Raw genomic sequence first — 13,131 nt, 5'->3', positions numbered from 1 at the left:
AGAGGTAGATGATCTGCCCATTAGCTTGCAGGATAGTTTGCTTTCACTTTTCCGCTAAGGTCTATTCCTTGTAAACACTGACTGGACACCATTAGATGTTTTCAACTTGCAAATGCAGAATTGTACATGTTCATGAGTAATGAAGATGTATGTCAACACTTTATCAATAACAAGAACGAAGGCTGGATCAATACAGCATGGTGATTGTTTCCTTCTAGTTGTAAGTACACATCTACAACAAATAATCACAACCCCAGAAGCAACGTTGTCACTGGAACTAAGATAGCAAGATGCAAAGCGGTCTCTGGGAATTACTCAGAAAATACATACTTTCAGTTGCTGTGATGCTACCTAAAAGGGACACCTTAGCTGATACTTCACAGAGAACCAGGGAGAGGATATGATGCATCTCATCAGCCGGCTGTGCGTTATACGTAGCCAACCTTTGGCATCTGTTTTCAGTCGTGGCTCGCGAGAGGAAAAAGGGGTGGCCCGGCAGGTGGCGGGACGAAAAAAAGATATATATTTCTTTTTTTAAATGTACCTTTCTCGCCACACCGTTCAGATCTGCTCCTCTGGCTGCCAGAAGTTCCGGGCCCAGGCTCCCAGCCTGCCCAGTCGTCAATCCTAACGCTGCTTTTATGCTGCTATCAGCATGAAAGCAGCGCTGGGATTGGAGGGAGAACCCTGGTTGGGCACACGAGGCAGAGTGGAAGTCTCTGCCTGCTGTCTATTTATTATGGTTTATTGTAAAAGTTTTGCAGCTGCTGGCTCGGTGGGGGGTGGTGACGGTCCTCTACCATAGTGGCGGAGCTGCCCCTGTCTGTTCTACAAGTGGCTTCACCGTGACAACTAGGAATGACCTTATGAGAGCTCAGTTTACTGAAGGAGATGAAAGAAATATTATTCCAGTAGCAGAGCTGCATAGCAGAGTTCCTCCAGGTGTATGTCATTCCAAAGGTTAGCTCAGGTACACACACACCTACCTCATCAAACAAATAAACACTACCACTTGAGTATAGGTTATCTTGAGTAACAATTATTATACACCCCTGAGATCAGGATGGAAACCACCTTTAAGTTTGTCAGCAGAAGCACATATTTGGAACACTTCAGGAACTTACAGTACAGCTGAAGAGCAAAACCATACACATAATTCAGTATGCATTAGTAACCACATCAGCAGGGATGGGGCAATAATACATCAATAATCTTATATCCAGGGTGTAAATCCTCTCATATCAGATTTCTTTTGGATTAGCTAATAATCACCCCAAAACGCCTCTTTGACATAGTTAGTTAAATTGGCCAGTGGCCACACCAGTATTGGCTTACCGGACATCCCCTAAACATAATGTAAAGACTGTGTGAAATATTATTATTTTTAATAATAATGCGATTGCTGATCATCAACCAGGCAATCTAGTCTTACTTAATTATTACGTTGGAGCTTCTCAAAATCATTATCAAAGCCAAACTGTCAAACATGCTCACTGATGCAAAGCCTGGTAACATTTGTAAAGACCTAGTCAATCATTTGTTACCATATTGGACTCCTTGGTAAATTCTTTGCTCACACAAGGTGTATTTCCAGACTGTTTGAAAAGAAGTCAACCCTCACCTCTTTTGAAGAAACCCTCGGCTGACCCACATTGTAGGAAGCTGGCTCCTTATATAGTGGACCAAAAATAGGTACACTGTGCAAAGAGTCCTGGCAAACGCCAAAGGTATCACAGAGGCACAAATGACACCCCAAATGCTCTCTTTTGCTGTAGTGTGTGCAAGCAGTTAGGCGTATCAGAGGGTAGTGCTAAGCATGTAAGGCACACACGTAGGCAGTAAGTGAGACACACACTCAATAAAAAAATCTGACACCAATTTATAAAAATAGCACAAACTTTTGTATAAATTTAGATACCAAGATCACCGGAATCAGGTGAGTACTTTTCAAGTTATGAATTTTAAGAGTTTGCAAAAATTGACAGTGCATTTTTCAGATGCGGCTATGTTAACCTATGGAGGAAGAACAAGCACACCATACTGGTATAGTACAGGGACTTACAAGACCAATTTCCTGGATTTAAGGTAAGTATGGGGCACATTCCAAGGCCACATCAACAGGTCACCTTGGGCATCACTGGGGTGGCCAGGTGCAGTGGTGCAGTTCAATGTCAGGTGCCCCATGTAAGTCTATGGGGATCGGTCTGGTCACAAAGTTGCTGCGGGGACGGGCTGCGAGTCCAGTCCGGGTGAACCACCAAGGGAGTTCAAGTCTTGCGATACTCAGGGACATAGGAACACCGGAGGTCCTGTTGTCCTTGGTACGGGCATCCAGGTGCAGAGGTGGTTTGGACCGTCGGGTTTTTAATCACCGGGGGTGGTTGAGGTAGAGGGGGGCCCACAGAGAAGAGCCAGATCTGCATACCAAAGGCGGCGGGCTCCTTCAAAGCTTCCAGCCTTGGAATGTACATTTACAGGTCATCCTGTTGGGAGGGATGTGTAACACCCCGGCCAGAGCAGGCTTTGTTTCTGACCTGCAAAGAGCAAAGGCTCTCACCCTTGGGGTTTAGAACCTTGTCTATTGGTGGCAGGCTGGTTAGAACTAGTCTGTTAGCCCACCAGCAGTCGGTAGGTTTTCAGGGGGCTCCTCTAAGGTGCCCTCTGGGTGCCCTCTGGGTGCATGTATGAATAAATCCATCACTGGTATCAGTGAGGTTTTATTAATAAGCGACGTTTGATACCAAACATTCCTTGTTTCTATGAAGCCATCATGTAGATGGGGACCTCGTATTGACCATTGTCCAGCACATGTATTTAAAATTGCTTCCCTGTTTACTTACTATGTCTAAGAATCGACAAAGGCATAGTAGGGGCATATTTGCTCATGCATATATGCCCTCACCTGTAATATAATGCACCCTGCCTTAGGGCTGTAAGGCCTTCTGTAGGGTTGTCTTAGAAATATTACAGGCAGTGTTAGGAGACATGGCACATAAGTGTGTGCCATGTTGTTTTTTCACCATTTGGAGCACCTTGTCATGCAGCCTGCAGTGGCAGTCTCTATACGTTTGGTGCTGGGACCCTTAGAGTAGCACAAGTTATGCTGCAACTCTCTAGGGACCCTCTTTAGTACCTAGGCCCTAGGTACCTGAGGTACCATTTACTAGGGACTTAAAGAGGTGCTAAAAGGTATGGCCACTTGGGGATCAAGTGACCATGGGTCTTGTTTTGGAAAAGGAACACTGGCACTGGGGTCCTGGTTAGCAGGAACCCAGTGCACTTCAGTCAAATTCGCATAAAAAAACAGGCAAAAAGTGAGGGTGCGGTACTACAACCAGAACCTATCTTCCTACACCCATGACCTCAACAAAGTCTGTTTGGTTTGAGTTCTCTCTCTGCAGAAGATGATTGAAAGTTGTGTTAACTCCCACCTTTGTTTCCACTCTAACTGAACAATCACTTGACCATTTTTCAATCTGGATTCAGAAATGGCTGCAACACTGAGGTTGCTTTTCTGCAAGCTGTAGATGACACATTCAATTTCCTAGATTCCAATCACTCCTGCTTTCTTGTGCTTCTGGACCTAACAGCATTCTTGGATATGGTTAACCATATCTCACTGATCAACATTCTGAATAATTGCATGGGCCTTGAAAGAGTGTTTTTAGATTGGTTCTCCCCCTATTTGTCAAACCATACCCAAGTGGTTAAAATTGGCAACACTTTATCTACTAATGAAAGTCTACAACAAGAGATTCCTCAAAACTCCATCCTTTCGTTGTCTCTTTTTAATATGTGCATAGAACCACTTGGGGACATCCTAAAAAAGCTCTGGGTTACTGTGCCATCAATGCACCGATAATATACAGATTTACCTAAAAATCATCTTTAGAACTCTTGAAAATGTTCAAAGGTGGATGAAAACTCATCACCTGAAACTTAACCCCTCAAAAACGGTGTTTCTCTTACTCTCACCCAAAAAGGCTTGTTTTACGCATACACCTTGCATCTAATCCTGTACTGTTCTCAATTGCAAACTCGTCATCGCACATAATGTGAAATTCCTTGGTATACTCCTCGATAGCAAGCTCAACCACCAAATGAGCATGCTACTATCCAACTGCATTGGAGTTTTGGGCAGTTCATTTAACAAGTTTAGTGCAGGTACTTGTACTTTCCAAATTGTAATATTAGACTTTTCTCCTCACTGGTCTCTATAAAGTTCATTTAGCTCCCATTGGAGCAGTCCTACATGCAGTAGCTCACTTTGTCTATGAATGCCAGAAATTCAGCAATGTTAACCAGACCCTAACAACTTGTCCCTGGCTTCCCATTGAAGCAGGACCACAATTTAAAATGGTTTTCATTCCCTACAAATGTCTTCGCACGTCTGCACGCTTCTTTTTAACAGAGAATCAGAAAAATTCCAGTGCCAAAAGAGGGGTCATGAAATACACAATCATATGTTCTTGCACTTCCTACATTTATACAAGAATGTTGCATCTAACGATCTTTCTATGGTGGCACCATAGAATCTGGAACTCACTTCCTAAAGCTATCTTTACCCACCCACAGTGCAACTTTAAAAAAAGAACACAAAATCCTCCTGTTTCACAGGCATTTTGATTGTGTATGATGGGCAGTTGGTGACTTAGGGCATGACTTAGAGTTTTGCGGACAGGTTACTCCATCACAAACGTAACAGATATCCTGTCTGCCTTGTTACAAGTGCACTATATCCTGTGGCACTTGTAATAAGGCATACAGGATATTTGTCATCTGTGTGACGGAGTAACCCGTCCACCAAACTCTAAATTAGACCTTTACTCCTCACTCAGCTTCTTGTTTGTCTGTCCCGCAGGCTCTGCTACACTACAGTAGCTGGCTTTCGCCCTTGAACGATATTATTTTTGTTTTTATTCACCTTGTACTGCAACCTACTTTTATTGTGTTCTGACCCTGGCTATGAATGGTATATTAATGTATGCTTGACTTGTCCATTTGTTTAATTGCTTGGGTTTAATATGCATATTCATGTCTCCTTGTGGGTTCTTTTGTAAAGCGCTTTAACGCCCATCAGGTAAGCTTGAGCTATTAAAACCCACACATATAAATACATACTTAAATACACCTGTTTGCTTTCATCCCTAATTGGTTGACTTGAAGATCTCAAGCAAACAATCTGTAGACTACACTACCAGAATATTGTGGATAAAATATTGTTCTACGAACATATTAAGGACAGAATACCAACTACAAAATATTGTGAAGGCACGTATAGGTTTACCATACTTAACTCCACATAGGTCTTACTTAACTATAGACATATCTTCAAGATGCTAATCACAATATTTTGGTTCTCGATATACAATATATGTCTAGAACGATATTTCAGTACTCGATAATCTGACAAATAATAGCTATAGGCATGGTAATCACCTGCCACTGGTTCATGTGTGAAAAAAAAGTGAGCGGGAGTTCCCAAAGTAGGAGTCTACAGCCAGCACTGCCCAGTGACCGGTGTGCCAAAAGCAAGATTGCCCCTGCGGCTGCTTCCATCATTCAGCCTCGGCCTCTCGCATAGTATTTGTGTCAGCACCACTTTTATGTAAACCCCTCAAAGTTTCCAAATACTGCTTTACCCTAACGCAAATGTGATTAATCCCTGCGTCACCGAAGCACCAGGGATTAGTCATGCTTTTTAAAAATGATTTATATCGGTGTTTGGAAGCCATACCGTGGTGAAGATGAACTTTGTCCACAGGCAGCCTAAAGCCACAAAATGTTGTTGCCATAGCCCAAATCAACATGGAGAGTGACATGTATAACTCACCTAGCAACTTAAAGGACATAACTTGTTTTTCATACTGGCATCAAATATAGAACAAACCGAATACATCAACTTTCCAATTTATGCCTTTGTAATATATAAAACATACTATTCTTGTTTTGTTTTTGTTTTTCAGTGTTAGTTGTAGTCAGGCGTACTTTGCAGTGGCTTATCACATTGCAGTGGTCCATACAAACATATATACAAAGACTGAAGTTATGACATCAAGCCTCTGGTGTTACAGCTGCATACTTTAGTAGTTAAGGTTACAAATAACACTGAAAACCCAAGTGCAACATGTTTTATTTAAAAATGAATATGGGATCACACAATGATATGTGTACTTTTGCTATTCCCCTGCTGTAGCAGTCAGATCCTCTGCACAAGGCATGCATGAACCCTGACAAGGATGGTATAAACAGCAGAATTCTGTGACTATTATACAACCACAATGACATCTAAAGAAATGCTCGTTTTCTTTGCATTGTAGGCTGAAAGGAAAACAGTGCCACACCAAAGATATTGAAATGTCACACAGACACACTGGAAACGTAAAAATACCACGTATAAGCTTAATGAAGCCTTGCCAGCTTTGTGCGCATAAATACTGTTGCCTTTCTGGTGGTGTGGTGCTGGATGCAGCAGGCAGACAGAATAGCCTGTCTCGGTTTTAGGTGGTGGTGTGCCATGGCCTATCATGTGCCTGTGCATTGTTGCGTGGTTGAACACTTTCACAATGATGTGACTAAAGACCCTCGTGGTACTGCTAGAACTGTCACAGCAGAAGGATGGACTGACAGTCCATGCTTCTGCAGGGCTGTGCTTAATGCCTCTGCAATCTGCAGCCTGTTGTTTTTGTGTTGGGCGTAGGAGCCAGGTTGGAGATGAGGTGGTCCACCTTGCATATCGTGCAGCACACACATCTGCCTTGTTAATTAAAGAGAGCGGGGCACTTGGACGGACCAGTTCCATGCTGCAGTCTTGGAGAGTCCCATGTCATGTACATCAAATCAGCACTTTCATTACGCAATCTCTGGAAACCTCATTCTGTACAGTGTCTCATTTTTAGGCCTTAGCTGCAGACAGCTTCAGCCGGATGTTGGCAACCTATTGTTGCCAATACATTACATGTATATAGGATGGACTTTAGAACAGCAGCTACTTCATGATTGGATGATTTTGTTGCAGTGGCAGCCGACAGTTTTAGGAGGGAGGGGGGCGGGCAGGAAGCATACTCACACTCATTCTGTCACACACGCACGCACACACGCTAGTACGCACACACTTCCATTAACAACACTCATCAACATTCAAATATGCACGCACACACCAAACATTAATTTAAAAAGATCACACACACACACTTACCTTCAGCCTCGGAGGTCCCTGGAGGGTTGAGACTGCTGCCTTCCCTCATTGGCTGAGGGAAGGCAGCAGTCCCAACTTCGTCACAGAGTGGGATGGGGTCAGTGAGACTGCTGACCCCACCCCACTCTATGAGGAGGTGTCACTGATTGACACTCGCCCTGGGCGCTTCAGGGCTTAAGCCTGAAGCGCCCAGGTCGAAGCCAATGGGTGACGCTTCCCTCGTCACCCCGGGGAGGGCCTTGAGGCACCTTTGCTGAGCAGAGGAGGTCACACCCACAGGAGCTGTGACCTCTGCAGCCCAGCAAAGTTCAGCTCAGGCAGCCAGGAGTCTGTGCAAATCGTGCATGTCTGCTCCTGGCTGCCTGACCTGAACATGAAGAGTGTCTGTCAGGCTGACCTTTGTTCAGCCTGACTGGCACTCTTCATGAGGGGCAAAAGGTGGGAGGGGCGTGACCCCTCCGCCCTAAAGGACGTGCTGCTCCTGTTTTCTCTATTTCAGTTCCCTCCCGCTGAGTTAATTACTTTCCTCCCCATTTTTGTGTTTGCCCCACCCGGGAGCAGTCCTGTCTCACATAGTTATCATTGGTTGGAGTATCCTTCCGTTGCTGTTGGTGTATCTTTCTATTGCTGTATGCAGTGCATGAGAGGGAGTATTCTCCACCTCCCCCCTCCACATCCCCTTCTTCCCTCTCTCTCCCTCTCCTCTCGTTTCCCTCTCTCTTCTTTTGCCCTATGTCTTATTTCTCTTAGTTAAGCCCGAATCCTATCCTAATTCCCACCCAGTTTCTCTTGCCCTCCCGCATCTCTAATGTTGTCCCCCTGCCACGCTATTGGCAGGCATCCATCTTAAAATAGTTTTTTTCGTGCACGTGCGCTGTGGCATCTTTGGAAAGCGTTTTATCATTTTTACAAATACCAAAAATGTCAGCAATCTTTAAGTGGGATTTGTAAAAATAAAATAAAATGCTTTCAAATGCCACATCACATTTAGGGCCATATTTATACTTTTTGACGCAAAACTGCGCTAACGCAGTTTTGCGTAAAAAAAATTTGCGCCGGCTAACGCCATTCTGAAGCACCATGCGGGCGCCGTATTTAATCAATGACGTTAGCCGCCGGCGCTGCCTGGTGTGCGTGGAAACAAAAACGACGTACACCAGGCAGCGCCGGCGTAGGGGGATATGGAGCTTGGGCGCCAAAAAATGGGGCAAGTCAGGCTGAGGCAAATTTTTCGCCTCAAACCGATTTGCGCCATTTTTTTCGACTCCCAACCCCCATAGAAATGACTCCTGTCTTAGCAAAGACAGGAGTCATGCCCCCTTGCCCAATGGCCATGCCCAGGGGACTTCTGTCCCCTGGGCATGGTCATTGGGCATAGTGGCATGTAGGGGGGCACAAATCAGGCCCCCCTATGTCACAAAAAAATAAAAATACTTACCTGAACTTACCTTAATGTCCCTGGGATGGGTCCCTCCATCCTTAGGCGTCCTCCTGGGGTGGGCAAGGGTGACAGGGGGGGTCCCGGGGGGCATGGGAGGGCACCTCTGGGCTCTTTCCGAGCCCACAGGTCCCTTAACGCCTGCCCTGAGCAGGCGCTAAAAAACGGCGCAAAAGCGGCCGTACGTCATTTTTTTTGACCCGCCCACTCCCGGGTGTGAATTTTGCCCGGGAGTGTAAATACGGAGCACATGCCTCAGAGTCAATTTTTTAGACGGGAACGCCTACCTTGCATATCATTAACGCAAAGTAGGTGTCCACGCTAAAAAATGACGCAAACTCCATGGACTTTGGCACTAGACGCGTCTAACGCCAAAGTATAAATATGGAGTTAGTTTTGCGTCGGAATTGTGTAAAAAAAAACTACGCAATTCCGGCGCAAACAGAGTATAAATATGCTCCTTAATTTGTTGGAATTGCGTTAAAATGTCCGGCACAGATTCAAGAGCCTTTGCAGTGAGCTTTTAATACTTTACAGTTCTACGAAGTTCACTTACTGTCCCCAGAGGTTTCAAAGTGTTAAATTTTCAAGGTTACCCTTCTGGATTTGGAGCTTAAAATCATTTAAACAAAACCATTTTGTAACAAAAGGCTGCACATCCTTTCCTTGTGCTAGTAGTGCGAGATCTCACGCAGCATATCTCTTATCCCACTCATGGACGTCATTTAGGGATCGCCAGGAGTCGCAGGTGCGACCCCTGGCTTGCCCCTTTGGTACCCCTGGCACTGCCTTTGCGGTCCCTGGCCTCATAGGCGGCAAGATCAGTGCCAGGAATACAAGGGCAGCTCTCCTTATGAACGCCAGTTGCGGCTCCAGTTTCCTTGTTGTCTGTAAACATTTTATTACAGTAATAGAAAGCGATATTTTATTATTCACTATTACTGGAATAAAGAATGGCTTACAATTAGCTGGAACATGACTCTCACCTCTTGCAGTTAAGGTAAGTAAAATATGCTTTCAAACATATCTTGGACGCGTGCTTGTAGATGAGAGTGTTTTTAAGTGAGAGTGTGTGTATGTGTAAGCATGCATGCCTGTGTGAATGAATGAAAAGGTTAAATGGTATGTGGTATCACTTCCGCTATCCCTGGCATTTTGGTGAATGGACGTTCATGATCCCACACACATGAAAAGCATCCGTACAGAGCTTTCCTCAGTTTTTCCTCTCTTCACTTGCCACATCCCGGTGGTTAGTACACCACTCCTCCCTCATTACAATTCGCCACTGAGTACACACATAAACCAGTCAACCTAAACCCACCACACCACTACCGCCCCCATGCCCTTCACAAAACCGTGGGACGTCGCAGTGACGTGTCGCCCATTCGTATTCTGCACTTGCTGCACTTGTTTGTGCGTGAGGAGGCCCCGCCTGTGCTGTACGTTAGAGAAGGTTTCACTGCTACTGCCCTTCTGCCCCTGCTGTACCTGTCTTGTACGCGTTAGCAGGTATTAACTTCCAATGACAATATAAACAATTGTGTGCCGATGTTTGTTTGCAAATTAGGACATGGTTGTTTAGTCTTAACTATTTCAATATATTTTCATTATACCTTCAGGTATACGCTGCTAACTGCTGTTTCTTCAAACGTTTTGTTTCACAGTCCTTAAAATCCTGACCAACTGTAGTCCATTACTTTGACAACTGTTCCAGTATGCCTTGGAGCTTGAAAATTGCATCCATTCACTTATACGTTGAATTGTGGCAAGATATGTGGCGATGTCACATCATTGATTGGTGTATTCAGTCCAAATAGCAAGCGTCCTGTTTTGTTGCCACCTGTTGGTAGATAGGTTATTTGCTTGTTTTCCATCTCTGGTGTCCTGGTAATGTCTATTATTTCCCTTTAAGTGAACTATGGGCAACGTAAAACGTTGACAGTACAACTACCAAAACGTCCACCACAGGGGACCATTGTCCCCAGGATAACCCCAACAAAACCAGTGCGAGCCAGGGGGCCCTATGTTAGTGGCCCCCAGTGGCACACAACAGTTAAGCACGTATACTTATGTGGGATGGGCTCCCTCCACTTGTAGTGTCCCTGTAGTGTGGGTGGTGGTGATGCTGGGGGTTGGGGTGGGCCGCTATGTGCCCAAAATAGTGACACCATGGTGGACTCCATGGTGTTTCCCTAAGGGAATGTGCCTCACATCATTTTAACGCCTGGTCGGCCTAGGCGTTAAAATTTGACGCTAATCATTCTTAGCATAATTTTTTAGGTCAGCCTTTAGTGTGCGTCGTTTTAGTGTCAGGAGGTACATATGCCACTGGAGGGCTAGCATAATTTTTTAGAATGGAACGCCTACCTTGCAAATCATTGCCGCAATACGACGCAAGGTGGATTGGCACTTCCAAAAAATGACGCTAACTCAGATATTTTCACACTAGACGGGTTTAACATCAAAATATAAATATGGAGTTAAGTTAGCAGGTGGCGCTAACTTTCCAGAAATATGGGCCTGAGTTTTCTGAACTTTTGCCCTGGGCAATCTTGCTATCATGTTGACTGTGTCTAGTTCCATGCCCAAAAAGGTTAATACCTTGCTAGGGGCTTCTGTCTTTTCAGGGGCCAACGGAACTCATAGGTCTGATGCCAGAAATTAAAAATGCCTAAGGTCCTTGGGACACTCATCTGACCCCGCCTTGCCAACAAAGAGGAAATCAATCAAATAATGATACACCTCTTGGTGCCAACTATGCTTAGTGAATACCAACTGCAAGAAAGTGCTAAAGGCTTATAATAATGCACAATAAATGGCACAACACATGGGCAATAGTCTGTCAACATATATGGTGGTCTCAAATTACATGACCAGTAATGGAAAATCATTCGGTTTATCAGTAGCAGTTGGAACCCTGACTTGAGGTCACACCTCGCCAACTCTGCCCACTGTCCGCATCAACTGACCATCGTGACAGCATTGCCTACTGAAGCATACACCACCCTGGTATCATCTGCTGCAATAAAGTCATTCACAGAAGCACCTTCTGGCCATGACAGATGGCGGATCAACTGCAATGCCCCTTTCGATTTCTTAGGTACCACCCCCAGCAGGGATATGATCAGATTATTGAATGGCCACTCATAGAATGGGGGCACAATCCTCTTGTCCACAAATTCTTTCTTCAACTTGGCTGCCACTACATCCCATGCTGCCTTGACTGACTGCAACCAACCCAAAACCCTCCAGAACCGCCCCCCCCCTAATGTCAACGCTGACTCTCTGTCTGGACATTGTGCTAACTATGGCAGTAAACCTCCCAGCCTAATTGGCGAAGGAGCCTTTTGGCCAAGAAGGGCCTTCCTGACCTCTTCCTCTAGTTGCTTTCCATTGTTCATAGGGGCTGGCCAGCATGAAGCACTGTGTAATGGGATACCTACCCCCACATTTTGAACACTCATGTTAAAACTTGCAGGAATGTCTGGAGCAGAAACCTTTGTTAAAGTTCCAGCAAGCCCCGGCGATATTTCCTGTGAATGAATAATTTACTGTACAGATAATAAAATCCAATACCATTAAAACATAAGAAAAAAAAACAATCAAGAATACAACTACAATCAATAGCTGAGTTCATGCTAAAAACACACCATGATTTAAACACACATGCCATATTAAAAGAGAGACACTCCTGCCTAGTAATATAAAACCATTGATGAATATAAAAATAGAGCCAAACCACCAAGGCCCAGAACCCCACACGATACACAATAAACAAAGGGGGTCGCGATACACAGGCCCTAAAGTGCATTAGTGCATTAAATAACTGTTAAGTTAAATACCAATGGTGGTTGAAGTCCTACATCGAACGTTAGGACTCCACATCCTAACCAATAACGGGCAGTTGGGCAAGAGCGGGAGAGAATTCCAATTATACTTATCCATTGCTCGCAGTGCCACTAAATTTAGTTTGGGCAATTTTGATAAATGTAGTGAATAACACATTCAACATTGAACTAGCTGGGTCCAGAGACTGAATAATAGCCTGATAGCAGGAGCGAATTCCCAATTCGTTCTATTTACTCCGAAGCAGAAATCTACGTTCCATAAGTAAAGCTGGACACAGAAATACCACATGTTCAATAGTTTCATCCGCATTGCTACAGCCTCTGCACATCACGCCCTCCCCAGGAGTTAACTGCCATGGGGGTAGATGTTTTCAGAAAACCTCAATCGCCCATCCGTAAGGCCATGAATGCCTTTTTTATCCGGAACCCATAAGAACAAGAGAGATAGCTAGAAGGCATACCTGACTTAAAGGATTTAATTACTGACCAGGCATGCTTACGTTTAGCAAGGAGGGCGCAATCGGAGTGATATGAATATAGTTGTATAATCTTTTTCACACCTAGTTTAAACAGAGAATGGGGTGGTTACTTGCCCAAAGATCGTCAGCTTCCAGCCGCCATTTACATTCAACCAGAAAGTGGGAGTA

The 13,131-nt window shown here is 44.6% G+C and overlaps 1 protein-coding gene across 4 annotated transcripts in view; it reads left to right on the top strand.

The window, feature by feature from the left end:
* FYB1 (FYN binding protein 1) overlaps positions 1–13,131 on the top strand; it is a 602,843-nt gene that overhangs the window by 543,781 nt on the left and 45,931 nt on the right. The window lies entirely within an intron of this gene.

Source organism: Pleurodeles waltl, chromosome 1_1 (genome assembly GCF_031143425.1).
Source record: "Pleurodeles waltl isolate 20211129_DDA chromosome 1_1, aPleWal1.hap1.20221129, whole genome shotgun sequence".
Taxonomy (NCBI): domain Eukaryota; kingdom Metazoa; phylum Chordata; class Amphibia; order Caudata; family Salamandridae; genus Pleurodeles; species Pleurodeles waltl.
The sequence above is the reverse complement of the archived record's forward strand: the minus strand, read 5'-3'. Positions and strand labels throughout refer to the sequence as shown.